Source organism: Sitophilus oryzae, unplaced genomic scaffold (genome assembly GCF_002938485.1).
Source record: "Sitophilus oryzae breed Bouriz unplaced genomic scaffold, Soryzae_2.0 scaffold_476_pilon_pilon, whole genome shotgun sequence".
Lineage (NCBI taxonomy): Eukaryota > Metazoa > Arthropoda > Insecta > Coleoptera > Curculionidae > Sitophilus > Sitophilus oryzae.
Genome location: NW_022147058.1, coordinates 537954 through 554633, shown reverse-complemented (window position 1 = coordinate 554633; position 16680 = coordinate 537954). Strand labels below are relative to the sequence as shown.

General features: G+C 34.5%; 1 long non-coding RNA gene across 1 annotated transcript; it reads right to left on the bottom strand.

The window, feature by feature from the left end:
* Positions 1-8506: 8506 nt before the first annotated feature.
* Positions 8507-10011, bottom strand: LOC115886255. The gene is made up of 2 exons (XR_004050862.1): positions 9730-10011; positions 8507-9641 (listed from the first exon to the last, which is right to left on the bottom strand). It is a non-coding gene; the product is annotated as an uncharacterized LOC115886255 (long non-coding RNA).
* Positions 10012-16680: the final 6669 nt, after the last annotated feature.

Here is a 16680-nt window from a genome sequence, read left to right as displayed (position 1 = left end):
TATTGGATATGAAGTGTTATATACTTTGTAATTGATTATTTTGAATAAACATTTTTTATTATTATTATTATTATTAATTAAAAATATACAGGGTGTCCCATATAAAAAAATTAATTTTCTGTTGATAATTATTAATTAAAAAAAATATACTAAAACCAGAGCTTAAACCATTAAATGTTACGTAAAAAGGTGCTTTGGAAATGTTTTTATAAAAATACAAAAAAAATTCTATAGCAAAAAAGTTACAGCGATATTGTTAAGTGCATATTTTTTAAAACTACCTCGTAACTCCGAAACGGTAACAGATATCGATGTGCGGTTTTCATCATCTTGTTTTTGATAAAAATTGAGCGTCAGACAGCAATATTAGTTTTCTTCTATCTCCTATAGAAAAGGCCGGGTGTATCCCTTTAAAAACGTCCATATATTCTTATATATAATATAAGATATATTCTTATATATCCGAAATACAGCATTTTTATAAGTTCGCCACTTTTAACTAGTAGGCTTTGAAACCCTTATTGATGATCTGCCCCTAATGGAACAGAACGCTGAGGTTATCAGCAAATTTTTGCAGCCAATTTCGAGAATAATTGAATAACTAACCAAGATTCCAGCCGTTGGACGTCGAGGCCGCCGGACTTAGTGCCTGTTATCCTTAGTTGATTTTTTATCTTTCGGAAGAATAAAGGTTCTTATTTTAAAATTGCTCGTATAATCTAAACAAGAATTATAATATTCAGATGGGTCTTTGTGAGCTCGGCGTGAGCGAAAATAATGACGTCATTAGTGACGTTTTCGCCGCGATCGTCATGTGGAACGACCGAAGGCATATTTTGAGCATTATGAGCGCCACACTGAGCGCTTAGTGGAACGCACTCTTAAAAGTCCCGTTCTCAGAACTGCGACACTTCAAAAGCACCAATGACATTTGTACAAAATTCAAACAACTGTCAATTTTAAATTTAGTACAGTTCTCATTGGTTGTTTGAAATGTCAAACTGCGTCGTGTCGCTGGCTACACAGTTTGACATTTCAAACAACCAATGAGAGCTGTACTAAATTTAAAATTGACAGCTGTTTGAATTTTGTACAAATCTCATTGGTCCTTTTGACGTGTCGCCCGCGACACGACGTCGTTCTGAGAACGGGGCTTAAGGCGCGCAACGCGCAACCGCTCCCCTCCGTATCACAAAACATCCCCCTTTAGAACTTTTTCTTTAATGGCCATAAGCGGGAGTAAAAGCCCAACTGCCCGAACAAACACTAGAGGCGCCACCGGTCATCAAATGGTGTAAAAATTGCGAAAATTTAATCATCTAATTTTGACACAAGGGGTCGCGCTTAACTTTTTCAATTTTAATTAAATATTCATTGTTTTCAAACTATATTATTACACTTTTTTGTTGTTTTTGTGAATGTATAAATGTTTTCTTAGTATAAAGTTGCATTATAGTCATTTAAATTATATTACATACATATTTAAGATTCGAATATTATGATATATATGTCAGTTGCCGTCTAAAATGTCATCTTGATAACAAAAAGTTAGTTATTGTCAAAAGTAGTCAAAATCATGTTAAACTATTAAAATTTACAAGTTATATTTAGATATTTTATATTATTTCAACAACAAACACATAATAGTACAGCGTAATGTTGATATGCAGGTCCAAAACAAAAAGTGCCGTTATATTTTTCAGTTTTCGTTGTCAGCCGCGGAAGTTTCAGTGATTTTAGTGTATTTTGCTATAGCAGATTTAATGTTTAGATTATAAAATTTCAATTTATAAGTTTTGCTTTTAGCGCTATATTCCCGCCATTTAATGAATAGTACGCGCTGCTCAACTAGATGGCGCCACTATGTAGCGTCAAAAAATTAACACGTAGATTCCTTTCTTATCCGTTAGGTTATTTTCTATGGTCGCAGTGGGTCAGGCCGAGATCAACCTCTAGAGATCTAATCTAGAACAAAACAAAGACCTTACTTGCATACTACCATACATATCTTTTAATAAAATATTTAGTGTAGTTTAGTTTTCAACATTTTGCAGCAAGAAGTTTAGATAAATCTACAATATATTATCATCACACCAAACGAAGAATAATTATTTAAAAGAATAAGTTATGTTATGATACATATATAGATTTGGATGACATCGCTTCAGGTGGTTTCACCAGTCAGGACTAACAGGGATATTAATCAAAACAATGAAAAAAAGCTCAAATAAATTTGATCCTAATAACAAGAATGTTGTTTATGCATATGCTAACTATATAGTTATTTTCATGGACTTAAATAGATTAGTTTTTATGTATTCATTGATAGTAATTAATATTTTTTGGTTCATATTGTAATTACTAATAGAAAGTAAACAATATAATGTAAGCATGTAAAGTTATATTTAAAAATTTGGTCTTATATTGTCAGTTATAAATAACAGTGTGTGATTTAAATTTGATTTTTATACATGACATAAAATTGTTAAGATTCATTTGAAGTTTTACTATGGAGGGCTTTTAGACTCCATAAGTTTTACATATTGTCGAGGTAAAATTATGCCTACTTAATTTATGTATAACAATAATTACAGTTATTTCAATGTTAAATTTATAGCAGTAGGTATAACTTTTTTTATAATAATGATACTTAAACATTATGACACTTGTTGTTTTAAAAATATAAAATTAAATTGCAGAGCAAAATATATTTTAATTGAATTAAGTATGTGGTATTAATTTGCTTTTATTCAACTAATAATAAATTTGTTATATAAAAATGACTCCATAACATACAAACCTTAATTATTATACAGCACACATAAAGAGTCCCTATGCATTTCAAGCTCCTTTCTAAGCTATTTTTAAATTAAGTGCACAACTACATACCTAAAATGCCGAAAAAAAACTACCTGAAGTAATACTAATTGAAACAATCTTTCTATCAATACATTAATATATTTCAAAAATAGCAGGTATGGGTACCCAGGTATGTATCATATCAATTTAATTATTACATTTATTTGTTTCAACCATGGTTCAAAATTTCCTCGTATAAAAGCCGGCCTTCAAATTTAAGTTTGTAGCTTATTCCTAGATTCATAGTTCCAAAGACTTTCGTTAAATCATGCTTATTTGTCAAAACTAACTACAGCATAACTGGTATAATAGGGAAAGTTTACTTATGGTATAGGTAGCCCGTTCTCATCAACAAACAAAGGTTTTCCAATTGTTTTGACTGAATTAAGTACTAAAATGCTAAATGTTATTCTCACTTTATTTCTTCTTACCTATTAACTTACTTCTGTTGGCGTACTTTGCGCTAAAAGGTAACATAAAATAAATGCTAATACAACTGAAAAACACTTGTACGGAAACCATTCGTTTATAACCTCTTAACATATATAGGCCTAAAAAATTAAATTTATGAAATTGAATATTAATATACAACCTGATATTACGTTAAAATGAGGGTAAATTGTAGATAATAAACGTAATTCTATTACAATTAATAAATATTTTATTTTACGGCTTGCCTGTCAATGTTGGTCGGCCATAGGTTTGTTCTCACAGCTGTAAGAAACATATTTCCAACAGATAATCATGCGCAATGATGTAAAACGCGTTCGCACAGAAATTTTTGATTGGTTTCCAACCAACAGTACGCTGTTCGCACAGAAAATTCTGATTGTTAGCTGACACTGCTGGGACAGTCAGACTTGTTCATGGATCTTTTAGTAAGTAAAGTGTCCGGCGCATGCGTATTGCGACCCGACGTCAATAATTGGTAAACTTAACATACAAAAAACGTGTGTAGTTTTTATTTAGTGTTTTTTTCTTCAAAAATTAAGAAAAGAAATGAGCGATTTTGGAATCTTCCGAAGAATCTGAGGCGTCCGAATTTTCGGATACAGAGACAGACCTAGAAGAGCTGATGGAGGAACGGGTCAGACCCAAGAATCAAAATTACAAAACATTAAAACATTAAAAGAACAAAACCAAAGACATTAAAAGGTGTCTTTGATTAATTCCCTGTTCGTTTTCTTCTTTATGCGGTATTACGTAGGAGTTAAAATTAGTGAATTATTAGATCAAAAAAGAGTGGGGATTCGCTGTTCGCACAGACGGTTTGAAATCGATAAGAAACTGCATTATTTGAGACCTGCGCATTAACACCGGTTTGGAAGAAGTAACAAACATGTCACAAACATGTTGGAAACACGCTGTGAAAACAAACCTCATATTGGCGCCGGACCCATGCCGGACCGACCAGCTGCTTAAAAAGCCGAAACAGCGAAATGTTGGCCTCCTTTTTAAATTTGCCGCTTGTTTTGGCGCCAATATGGCGGTAATTGCGGTACTTTATATGAGGTGGCTTTATCCTGACGAAAGTTCAAACTGTCGAAACTTTCGTGTAGTATCGGGGGCGGTCGTGCGGAACCGACTGTAAACCGCCTAAGCTCCTCCTCCTTTCTTCGTTTAGGATATGTCAAGGCCGAAACAGAATAAAAACGTGTTCTTCTTTCAAATTTTTGGGCAAATAGACAAAAATTTGACGTTTATCCCTAGATCATATATATAGAAATACATTTTTAAGATATTTGTATATAAATTATATATGATCTAGAGATTTATCATGTGACGAGCAGATTTTATTCAAATATTAAATTAATTTTTAATAGCATTATGTAATAGTTAATATCTTTTATGGGTAATTACCCTTTTATGTAAATATTTTAACAATGAATGATTTTGAATGTAACATTGATTTTTGATTTAGTGCTGGTTGATTTATGATGTTTTTCATAATGTTTTCCGTTAAATGAAATTTTATATTTATGAATTAGTTTTCAGCGGAGGGCTTTAGTAAAAAATTCGAACCTTAGTAACCGTTTTCTTTTTTACCAAAAAGTAGATATATTTTTTATGTTAGAAGTTATAACTTAATTGGGCATTGGGCATCAGAATAAACATGTGAATATCTTGACTTGGTGTTTGTTGTCTACTTTATGGTACTGAATTTATTAAAATAAACGTTGTTTTCTACATTTCTGTTTTATTTCAATAACAAAATACTGGTCCTACACCAGTGTAATAACAAAGACATCTAAATTTTAGCCGAACACACGCTGACCATTTTATAATCTGATTTGGTCGATTTATGATAGAATTGCAGGAATTGTATCACCTTCAACGAAATCAGCTAAGAGGTATTTAAAATATTAAGACAATCTTAGAGGGAAAAATAAAAGGCAAAACCGATTTTTAAAACAATTTAATATATTCCACATTAACGCCACATGATGTAACACAAAAAGTAGGTAAACATCAGTTATAAAAAAAACATTAGAAATGTATACAGTATCCTTTAAGCTAGGCTCACGTTTTTCTGCAGAAATAAGTATTTCAATTCAACACATTCACTATCACAATAACTACACTAACTATATCAACTGGTTAAGCTCCGCATTATGAATATTCTTCACCCGGTCCTATTTTCAAAGTGAAGTAATGTAATTTTTGATCCTTGATTTATAAACAATATTATTTCAATGAAACTTTTGCTTTTAATTTTCTTGCCATGCTGGTAATTGTTTTGGATTTGTATTAACGTTTTCAGGGTTAGAGTTCAGTATAGCTAGTTTGATGTTGAAACCCTTTCTAACACAATCTCAGCTTCAGGCTTCAGGTTTACATACTATATATTCATACGCTGTAGATTTTTGACCTAAAAGAATCACTAAATATAGAAAAACTATGGGGAAAAAGTGTTTATCATAAACCTTACTTTTTGCTTTGATAAGGATATGGCCTGCAACTTTAGGCTTCTATAATCACTACCAAAATCTTGCTTTAAAATATTTGAACACACGCCTCCTATTTCCTTTTAATTTCTGGAAATTTGTAAGAATTCATGGTGAACACTACTAATAATATCCGTGTTTCTTATATCTTTGAAAACTCCACTGGGCAGTCTGGGCTAGCATTTAAAATAAATATCAAAACTAAGGGCTTCTATTTTCTATGTTATTCACAAGTTAAATTTTTAGGTTTGTACCGATTTCGCATTTCTAGGCTTTCAGGTTCTAATTTTGCAAGATAACTTTACATTTTAAAGTATTTTAAGTGTATATTTCCAACAAAAACAAAAATTGCGTTGACTTTTGTTTTACAATTTAAAATACAAATAGCGAGGGGAGGAGCCGAGATTCGATAACTTCCAATCGGGACCATTCGGTCTACCGTTCGCTTGCGTTCGGGTTTTCGATAACTTGGGCTTTCGAGAGTTTATGGTTCTCCCCATAGACTTAAAATAAAATATAGACTGAGCATCTCATTCATAAATAGCTGGAACATGCGGTCAGACAATGTCTTGTTATTGTTGTGATGTTGTTGTGTTATTGTTTTTTAGGTTATAACGAGTGCGACACGAGCGATAGATAGGTTGTTCTGTCGTAACGGTCGTCTCTGACGACTCTGCTGAGAAACACAACACTGTCTTTCGTTTCTCAAGCACACCTGAACTCTCCGTATCATAGCCGGGTAAATTTTTTATTTTAATGAAGCTATAATTAAATTAAAAAATTTATCGTATTTAAACTTTTTTATATTTTATTAAGATTTATGACAGGTTTTTTAAATAAAAGTTTAGAAAAAAACGTCTTAGAGCCCTTAGAAAAGGATAAAAATAATAAAATACACGTTATAGAAGAAATTTTATAATCGAAATTAGGTAATTTTTGAAATTAATAATAAATTATTAATTTTAGTCAAACATTTACAACCCCTAATCACACCCTAAATATTAATCAAAACAGGATCTATTCCACAGATATAATAGAATCGGCGACAGCGAGAGAAAAAAAAATGATTGTTGTAGTTTTTTATCTGGTTAAGTGATGTCTTATTATGTAAATTAGAGATAACATAAATTTGTTCCATTAAAGCAAGGAAGGTGATAGGAAGTGGATAAAATGAAAACTACATTTATTTAACTCGGTCTCGGTACTGTCTTTATTATACCGGGTGTGTCCCAAAAGTGGCTCATCCCCATAATTTTTTTATATTTTCAAATAAAAAAACAAGATTTAGTATGTTAGTATATGACATAAATTAGGATTGATTGACGCATTCAATTGTTTTTGGTCACTTCCTGTTTTACCGGAAATGACTCTAACGTTTAATTTTTAAACGGCACCCTCGGTATATTTCTACTTTATTCGATAGAAAATGACACTCTGAATAGAATGACATATCATATGTCAACTTTTGAGATTTTCGCATATGGTTTAATTGTAATTGTAACACGCGGTTCATAACGACAATTTGCCTCGAAATACCAAGTATGTGGTATCAATATATTCATAAAAAAATGCTTTTTCCAAATATGCTAATGAGTCACCCTTGTTCCATTTGAAAAAATTATTGACGTGTATATGATTAAAAATACGATTTGTACATCTTTTAACCGGCTTAGACAAGACACGAAACCCATTAGACGATCAAAACTATTTTTCCAAGGCTCCTTGATTAAAACTTAGTATTTCACAACACCATGGTACCCTGGATTGAAATTTAAAAGTTGACATATGATTTGTCATTCTATTCAGAGTGTCATTTTTATCCGAATAAAGTAGCAATATACCGAGGGTGCCTTTAAAAATCAAAAGATGTAATAATTTCGGTGAAACAGGAAGAGACCAAAACAATTGAATACGTCAATAAATTCTAATTTATGTCATATACCTACTAACATACAAATCTGTTTTTTTATCTAAAAAAATAAAAAATTATAGGGTGAGACACTTTGAGACGACCCGGTATATTAAAAAATATTGTTTCATAATGTAATATCATTTTAAAATTCTTGTATATTATTATTTTTAGATTCTGAAGATAATTTTAGAATAAACCGGAATATATTTTTAATAAAAACATTATTAATTATTAACAGGGTTATAATTATGATTTTGTTACAATGTAAGTAAGTAAATAATGTAAGAGAAAAAATTCAGATTTTACATTTTACTATGGAGGGCTTAAAAAAGGAGATTTATCGGCAATGGGCAAATTTGAAATTTCTGTCCCCACTTTTAAGCAGCTTCCTCGGTTTGACAGCAGAGGCACTGCGATCGACTGGGATACTACATTTTCATTGTTAGTATACGATTTAATTGTGTTTTTAATAAAATTTCTATAGTTAATTTACTGAATTTTTTAGCAGCACAACAATGAGTCGTGGTAGAAATTGCTTTGTACCTGGCTGTACAAGTGGGAATCCCAATAAAAACAAGGCAAATAAAGAACTGGGGTGAAAGAAACCCAAGCCTTTCAAAGCTCCTAATGTAAGTAGTATGACTATTTATTTATAAAAATTATGGATAGATGTTAAGAAAAACATTAAAATTATATACTGTCAGTGTACAGATTAAATTATAAACCAAATTAATAGGAAATATAGCCTAAAATCAACATGTGTATAACATAACCTAGGAGGCCTTGTTCATTGAGGAATAATAAGAAATAATTTGAAAATTATTGTATTGTGGTTGATACTTTTGATTGTGTATATAAACCATTTAGAATAGTTTTTATGAATATGAATAAGCTCTTTAAATTAATATGTAGGTATATTGTAGCTAGGTATTTTTTTAGAATGCATTTTTTTTAAATTGTAATTTTTTGTGTTCTTGATATAATATGATGTTCCTGTTTTATTTTTTGGCATAGTACATATAGATATTTAATATCTAAGTGCTAAATTGTATATTAAATTTATATATTGTATATTTTATTTATTAAATTTAGTGGAATTAGTTAATAGAAACAAAAGTTGTAATGTATTAATATTGCTAAATAAATATTTATATGATGAAATAAGTCAGCGTATATACATATTCACAACTCTGTATTTTTGTGCTTTTGAAATAAACTGAGTACATTATTTATTCATTAATATTTTATTTACAAACCTACCTTATATTAATAAAGTGAATATCAATAGAAAAACCTTTACAATTATTAGGTGACATTGAATATAATATATCTTGAATTTAATTGTCTACGAAACAGTGACAATTTGCAAAACTTTGCTAATGACATTAAAACTTACAATTCAACGCTAGAAAAAACGCTATTGAACACAGGAAACGTTTCAGCTCAATATACCTACTCTCTAGTTTCAGCTATAAAAAGTTATGGAATAGATAACACCGATCAAAGGGTGCAATGGTAACGTTCGTCTTCAGTTTCCATTTATGATTAAGTTATTCCTGATAAAATACTCTTAATTTTCGTTATTCAATCTGTCAATCGCCATAAAACCACTACTAGTTCGAAAGATTTTAATGTTTATTAAAATGGTATCACACTAAACTGCATGTAAACATGTCAATTTCAAATGTTTTAATGAAAAACTATGAACCTTTAAACTGCATCAACAAAACTATTAATAAAACACTAACACAATCACACCATAAACTATTTCATTCGCATTTCTCATCAAGAAACAATTACTGTTTACATCAAATCAAAGGTTGAACTGGTGATAAATTTGTTGCTGGAACTTCTATCTTTTTTGTACAACAGTTCTAGGGAAGATTTATTTTAGCAGCTTATATGTTTCTTCGGTCGTGTATGCACTAAAAAGAACCACATAATAAAACATTTTTATAATATCAACTTAGGAAAAGGATATATTAAACCGGCATCTAATATAACCTAACTAACTTTTCAAACTCAAATTTAAGGTTTTGTATTCACAATTTTAGCCACGCACATTGCTCAATTAGAAAAACCACGTTTCTAAAAGCTAACTCTGGTAAAAATATGCCCAAATATTAACTTGGCTCTATAATTTATAACAAAATAGTTATTCTTGCCATAAGAAGCTGTGTATTTCTAGTATCCCAATCATCACAAGCGCCCCTAACGGCGATTTTCGAACTTCATTTAGATCTCAAAAACTGGGCCCATAATTTTTGCGTTCGATTCGCCTCCTCCTTTTAGACTCCATACATTTTACTAAAATATTATCTAAATAATCGCCTTTCTACAACAACGCCACTGACTCCTAATGGGTAAATTGAGAGTTGCCTACCGGTCGAAAGTCGTTTCAAGACTTAAATGCATTATTTAAGTCAAATTTCTTTGTAAATTTGGCACTGGCGAACCATATTTGATAGTTCTTGAACAGAAAAAAAAGTCAATAAAATGAACACTTAAGGACTACAAGCTAAGAAAAATGCGTTAATACAGCCGAGGAGATAGCGGCAACAAAGCTTTACCGCACACGTGCGACACGTACTACAAGGTAATAAATGAATGAATAGGCTCCTCGCCTCTAATCGGTGTTGTCATATTGTAAAGAACTTATCCTTTTAAACAGTATCCGACTTATAATTTAGTAGTATAAGGACTATTTAATACATCTATGGAATATTAAAACCTACTTTATTAAACTGTAGTATTAATATCTCAATAAATGTGTATAACAAGAAAAAAAATATTGATAATATTAAAGACGTGACAACATAGACTGGATGAGGAAGGCTCGGTCGACTGTACCCAGAAGTAAACATGTGTACAAAAAAGCTTCTTTGACCGCGTTGAGATGTAAATAGTGTAGTCTATATTTTATTTTAAGTCTATGGTTCTCCCCTTTATATATCTACTATCTAGGTTGTGTGCTGTCCAATGCCCTCTATAAAAGATCAGCCTACGGGCGGACTTTTGTTTACTTCATCAGCTGTACAGGGTGGGTCAAATTCGAGGCTTTTAAATGGAAAAGCCCTTTTCTATAGGAGATAGACAAAAACTAATATCGGTGTCTGGAGCTCAATTTTCATCAAAAACATGATGGTGAAAACCGCACATTAATATCTCTTACCGTTTCGGAGTTACGGGGTGTTTTTCAAAAATGTGCATTTTTAACAAATCGCTGTAACTTTTTTGCTATGGAAAATTTTGTTTTTCTATGAAAATATTTCCAAAGCACTTTTTTACGTAGAATTTAATGGTTTAAGTAAATATTTTTTTAAATTAATGATTTAAGAGTTATCAACAGAAAAAATTATTTTTTATTTGGGACACCCTCTATATTTTTAATTAACCGAAAATAATTTAAAATTACCTTTCCAAAAATATAGCACACTTGATATTTTGTTATAATTCCCTTCGAAATACAGAATTTTTAAAAGTTCGCCACTTTTAACTAGTAGGCTTTGGACCCCTTATTGATGATATGCCCTTAATGGAACTCGAAAACATATTTTTCCAGCAAGACGACGCACCGCCTCTGAACGCTGAAGTTATCGGCAAATTTTTGCAGTCAATTTCAAGAATAATTGAATAGCTAACCAAGATCCCAGCCGTTGGCTGTCGAGGCCGCCTGACTTGTGCCCATGGATCTAATCCTATGGATATATTTGCGGAAGAATAAAGGTTCCTTATTCTTCGGTATAATCTAGACAAGAATTAGAAATACTTAGCAGTTATGAGAGGGTATCTTTCACCCCCACTGAGTTAATGATTCCGCGAGAAATGTTCAAAAACTGCTCCGTCTGTCCATAACAGAAGACGGTTGATATGACGGTTTTTCATATGACACAACACTGATGAAGGCTATAGCCTATTATATATAGACAAGGGCTATAGTTAGCCGAAACGGTTTTTTTAAACCAAATAAAAATAATGAAAACCCAAATGAAAACTTAAATCAGCGTTTTCCCGAACCTAAAAATCCCAAGAAAATCAAAAATTTTAGAATAATTTTACATATAAAATGCCAGCGATCTTCATTTCATAGCCATCGCTGACGCCTTTTTTTAGATGATATTGTATTATTTGTAAATATAATTTTTCGAACATTGATACTTGCAAAATATACATATAAATTTTGTTAATTAAATGCAAATAATAATACATCACTATTAGGAGATATTGAATGTTTTTTGTTAAATTAGATCGATTTTTAAACCCCAAAATTTAAAATATATCTACATTTTACCCAATATCTTATGTAAAACATTTGCTGCATTTGTATGGTTCATAGTTTATTTGCCAAAGTATTTATTACTATAAATAGGTATATATGTTGTAGTTATTAATTGTATATTATGTATATTTCATGTAAACTGTAATGAAGTTCATAAAAATTTCGGGACGCTGTTAATTTCGCGATCGATCCAGGGCTCGCATGTGTGTATATCCCACAGGACGCTGTTAATTTCGCGATCGATCCAGAACCCGCGTTTGTGTATCACGGGACGCTTTTAATGTCGACGCCGATCCGAGGTTCATGTTTCATTGTCAAAACGGACGCCGTTCCAAGAAATATTTAGCTGTGATCATCGGGACGCCTGTAACGACGTCGCCGCCGTATAGAGAGTCGCGTCATAGTAGAGTGTGTTGCTCCGGTACTTATAGGTCTGTGTTCATTAGGACGCCGCTAAATTCGACGTCGATCAGGAACTCGCGTCGTCTTATTTAATAGAACGTCATTTCGGGAACGCGTTTTGAACTCGCGTGATAGAATCAGTCAGAGAGTTGCATCTCGGGAATAATCGATCAAAACTCTAGAGGTACACGGTTGTTAGTGTAAATTTTGTTCTGCGAGGTACTAAATATTTATTTTATTTTTATTATTGTTACAATTAAAGAACGCGAACTTGCTTTGATTACTTTTGTACATAATTAATTAGTTAAATAAAAACCTAGTGTTACGTTATAGTTAATTGTGTGTTTTATTTTCTTTTCATCTCATCACTCCCTGGTATCTCCACTGTATAAAAGCTACCCGTATTGGCACTAGTGGTCTCTCAAACACTTTAAACATTGGGGGTGGCGCCCGAGGAACCGAAACAAGGCAACTCGGCGTCCGTGACCTCTCTCAAAAACGGGGGAGCCTCACAAAATTGGCGCCCGAGCAGGGACTTGATTGTTTTGAAAATTAAACCGTCAAAAATACCAGGAAAACCGGGTAAAGCTAGTAAAAGCAAGAAAGCTATTGAAACAGTGTGAGAGGGGATGAAAAGAAAGTAACAACCGTCGAGCATAAGTACTTCTAGAGAGAGTAAAGTCTCAGTACCTCTGAGTTTAAGACTAGTGAAATCTAGAGTGATATGGAAACTGAGGAAGATTTTTTGTCGATCGGTGCTTCCGTCGAAGGTAATGACGCCGTACCGTCGCTGTCACATACAGGTTTGAACCTGGCGCCGTCTGGCACGAGTGCTGAATCTGATTTCAGGACAGGGTGGATTTATTCCCTGAAGAAGTCTGAATTAGCCGCATAACTGGTGCGTTTCGGATTGGACAGTACCGGGACTGTTGAGGAAATGCGAAGAAGAATAGTGAGATTCATTAGAGAAGGACAGGCGAGTCCTCAGCTTGTCACACATCCTTTTGGATTTCCTGGAAATAGTGCTGTTGTACCGACAGTGAGCTCTACAGCCACCCTGACCACGACAACAGTGACAGCAACCTCGAGTGGATACATTGCTGGACGAGTGGTGTCTTCTCCGGTGGTCTATACTTCTACTTCGCAGCCTGCCCCTCTGCCGATAAATCCAGGTATGTCAAATAGATTTAATACTAGTCCAATACAAGTTTACAAATGGGGAGTGACATTTAATGGTCGCTCGGACCCTGTAACGTTCTTAGAAAGACTGGAAGAGATTTGTATTGCACAGAATATACATCCGGATCGCTTATTACCACATTTGCCAGAAGTTTTACAAGGAGAAGCTGCGCTCTGGTATCGTAATAACAGAGTAAATTACCGGACCTGGGAAGAATTCACTAAAGAATTTAAATTTTTTTATTATCCAGTAAATTATGAGGTGGACCTAGAGGCGAAGATAAGCCGTCGAGTGCAAAGACATAACGAGTCTGTCACGGCGTACATCACTGATCTTCAAACGTTGATCCGCAGACATGGTAACATCTCCCCGAATCAAGAACTACAGTGGCTGTACAGAAATTTGCTACCTGAATTTCGTCAATATGTCCGGAGAGAAGACTTTCAGGACATCTCGTCGTTCTCAAGAATAACGAAGGAGTTCGAATTGCTTAGCCAGGAACTTCGTCGACCGACTAGGAGCGGTACAACACTTGAAGCTGGTCCTGTTGAAACCCGTCCTCGGCGAGTCATGCCAGACAATGAGTATACAGGCACTAAGAGCCGTACAAGGGTTAATCAGAACCCAGCACCGCCGCAAAATGGACCAAATCACAGGCCCACTCCGACCCGGAATCCGGGATATTCACAGGCCACAAAGCAGACTTCAGAAGCAATCTGTTGGAGATGCGGACAGACAGGACACTATCACAATAACTGTACACAGAAAGCACAGATCTTTTGCTCGAGATGTAAGACGAAAGGCGTACTGTCCAGAGACTGTCCGTGTGGTCGTCCGGAAAACTAGAGCGGCGCTGCACACACGAGCCAGTGCAGCGCCTCCCGACCGCCCTTATCAACGATATCCAGCCTGTTATGCGAGCCGACAACCGTCCTACGATCAAGATACGACACAGAAATGTCGAATACTTAGCCCTCCTGGATACGGGGGCGGCATATTCTTTTATGGGAACCAAACTGGCACAGGCGTGCCGAAATTCTAAAGCCATATCGGTCAAGCCTACTCTAAGAGGAGCGACGCTTGCTAATGGTACTAATGAGGCCTTTTCAGAAGCCTTTAGAATCAAGTTTCAGATAGGAAACCAGTCCTTGAACGAAGTGTTCCATATTCTGGATAGTCTTGTACCCGAAGTGGTGATTGGAATGGATATTCTTCAACGACACCGATTTAATTTGGATTTACAGACCCGTCAAGTAAGCTTAAATGGGCGAAGAGTGACTGAAGAGGTCAACACGACACTGTGTCCCATTTCAGCGAGCCTGGAGAATCCAAAATTGACGCAGGACGAGCAGAATAAACTCCAGATTTTCCTGGAACAGCACTTACCTGGTTTTGAGAATATTCGTGGTACGACACCACTAGTAAAACATGAAATTCACCTGATCAACAAGGACCCGATTAAACAGAGACACCGACCACAAAATCCGAAGATGCAGGCCATCGTTGATACCGAAGTAGATAAAATGCTGGAAGATGGAATTATTGAGCCATCTGATAGTCCGTGGAGCTCACCTATCGTCATGGTCAAGAAGAAAGACGGTAATTACCGTTTCTGCGTGGATTTCCAGAAGGTTAACGCCGTGACTCGAAAGGACGCTTACCCACTGCCGTTTATAAACGCGATCTTGGACAAACTTCGCAAAGCCAAGTACATATCCAGCATTGACCTCAAACAAGGATATTGGCAGGTACCGCTAACTCGAGAGAGTAGGCCCATAACTGCATTCACCATACCCACTAGAGGGTTGTTCCAGTTTAAAGTGATGCCGTTTGGGTTACATTCAGCGCCTGCCACCTTCTAGAGATTGATGGATCGAATCATAGGACCTGAACTAGATCCTTATTGTTTCGCCTACTTGGACGACATTATTGTACTAGGTGAGACGTTTGAACAACACCTGACGCACCAAGTTTTTCGACGTTTGAAGAACGCAAACCTGAAGCTTAATCCTGAGAAGTGTCAGTTCGGACGAAAATCTCTCAAATATTTGGGACACTGGGTGACACCCGAAGGAATAAGAACAGATCCAGACAAGGTAACGTTTATTTTAGAGTTGGCTACACCAACCAATGTTCGAAGTCTCCGTCGATTTCTAGGTATAGCTTCTTGGTACCGCAGATTTGTTCCAGGATTTTCACAGATTGCTAAGCCCCTCAACGATTTGCTAAAAAAGAACAATAAGTGGCAGTGGCAAGAAGAGCAACGTGAAGCCTTTGATACACTCAAAGAATGCTTGACTAGAGCGCCAGTTCTGACATGTCCAGATTTCCAGAAGCCTTTTGTCCTGCAGACCGATGCAAGCGATAATGGTTTGGGAGCCGCTCTTATTCAGCATTTACATGATGGCGATCATGTTATTGCTTATGCCAGCCGCAGTCTGACCTCCGCCGAGAAGAAATATACTGTCACCGAGAAAGAATGTCTAGCCATAGCATGGGGAATTGAAAAGATGAGACCCTATTTGGAAGGCTATAAATTTGTAGTCATTACGGATCATCAATCACTTCGATGGCTACACTCTCTGAAGAATCCTAGCGGCAGATTAGCCCGCTGGAGTGTTTACCTACAACCACAGAATATCTAGCTACGCAACAGAAGCCTCGTTACATGTATAAAATTGTAGGTCTGAAAAGGAGACAGGCTTTTAAAGCCTGTCTCCAAATCAGATATTTTGATGCGGTAGTTTCACTACTACATAACAGAGGGCGATAAATTTAAAAGAAAACAGTTTTCTACAAACGAAATTTAAAAGAATTTTATGCAGTGTTGCCATTGTGTAATTTATATTGTAACACTTCCGATAAAGCCTACCTTCAAATTTGCTACATCATTTAAACATATTAAAATAGATTGGAGCTCTTTTTTCAAACGTTTAAGTATTTAACTTGCCATGTTAGTTGGAGTTAAATCTTACGAGCTGAATTAAAATCACTTCCTGACGTTTGATTTAACTGAATCCTGAATTTTGATTGTAATTCTCGGCGACAATATAATAAGTATAGTTCTACTATTATGAACTTCCACTTCCTGACGTTCAATTGT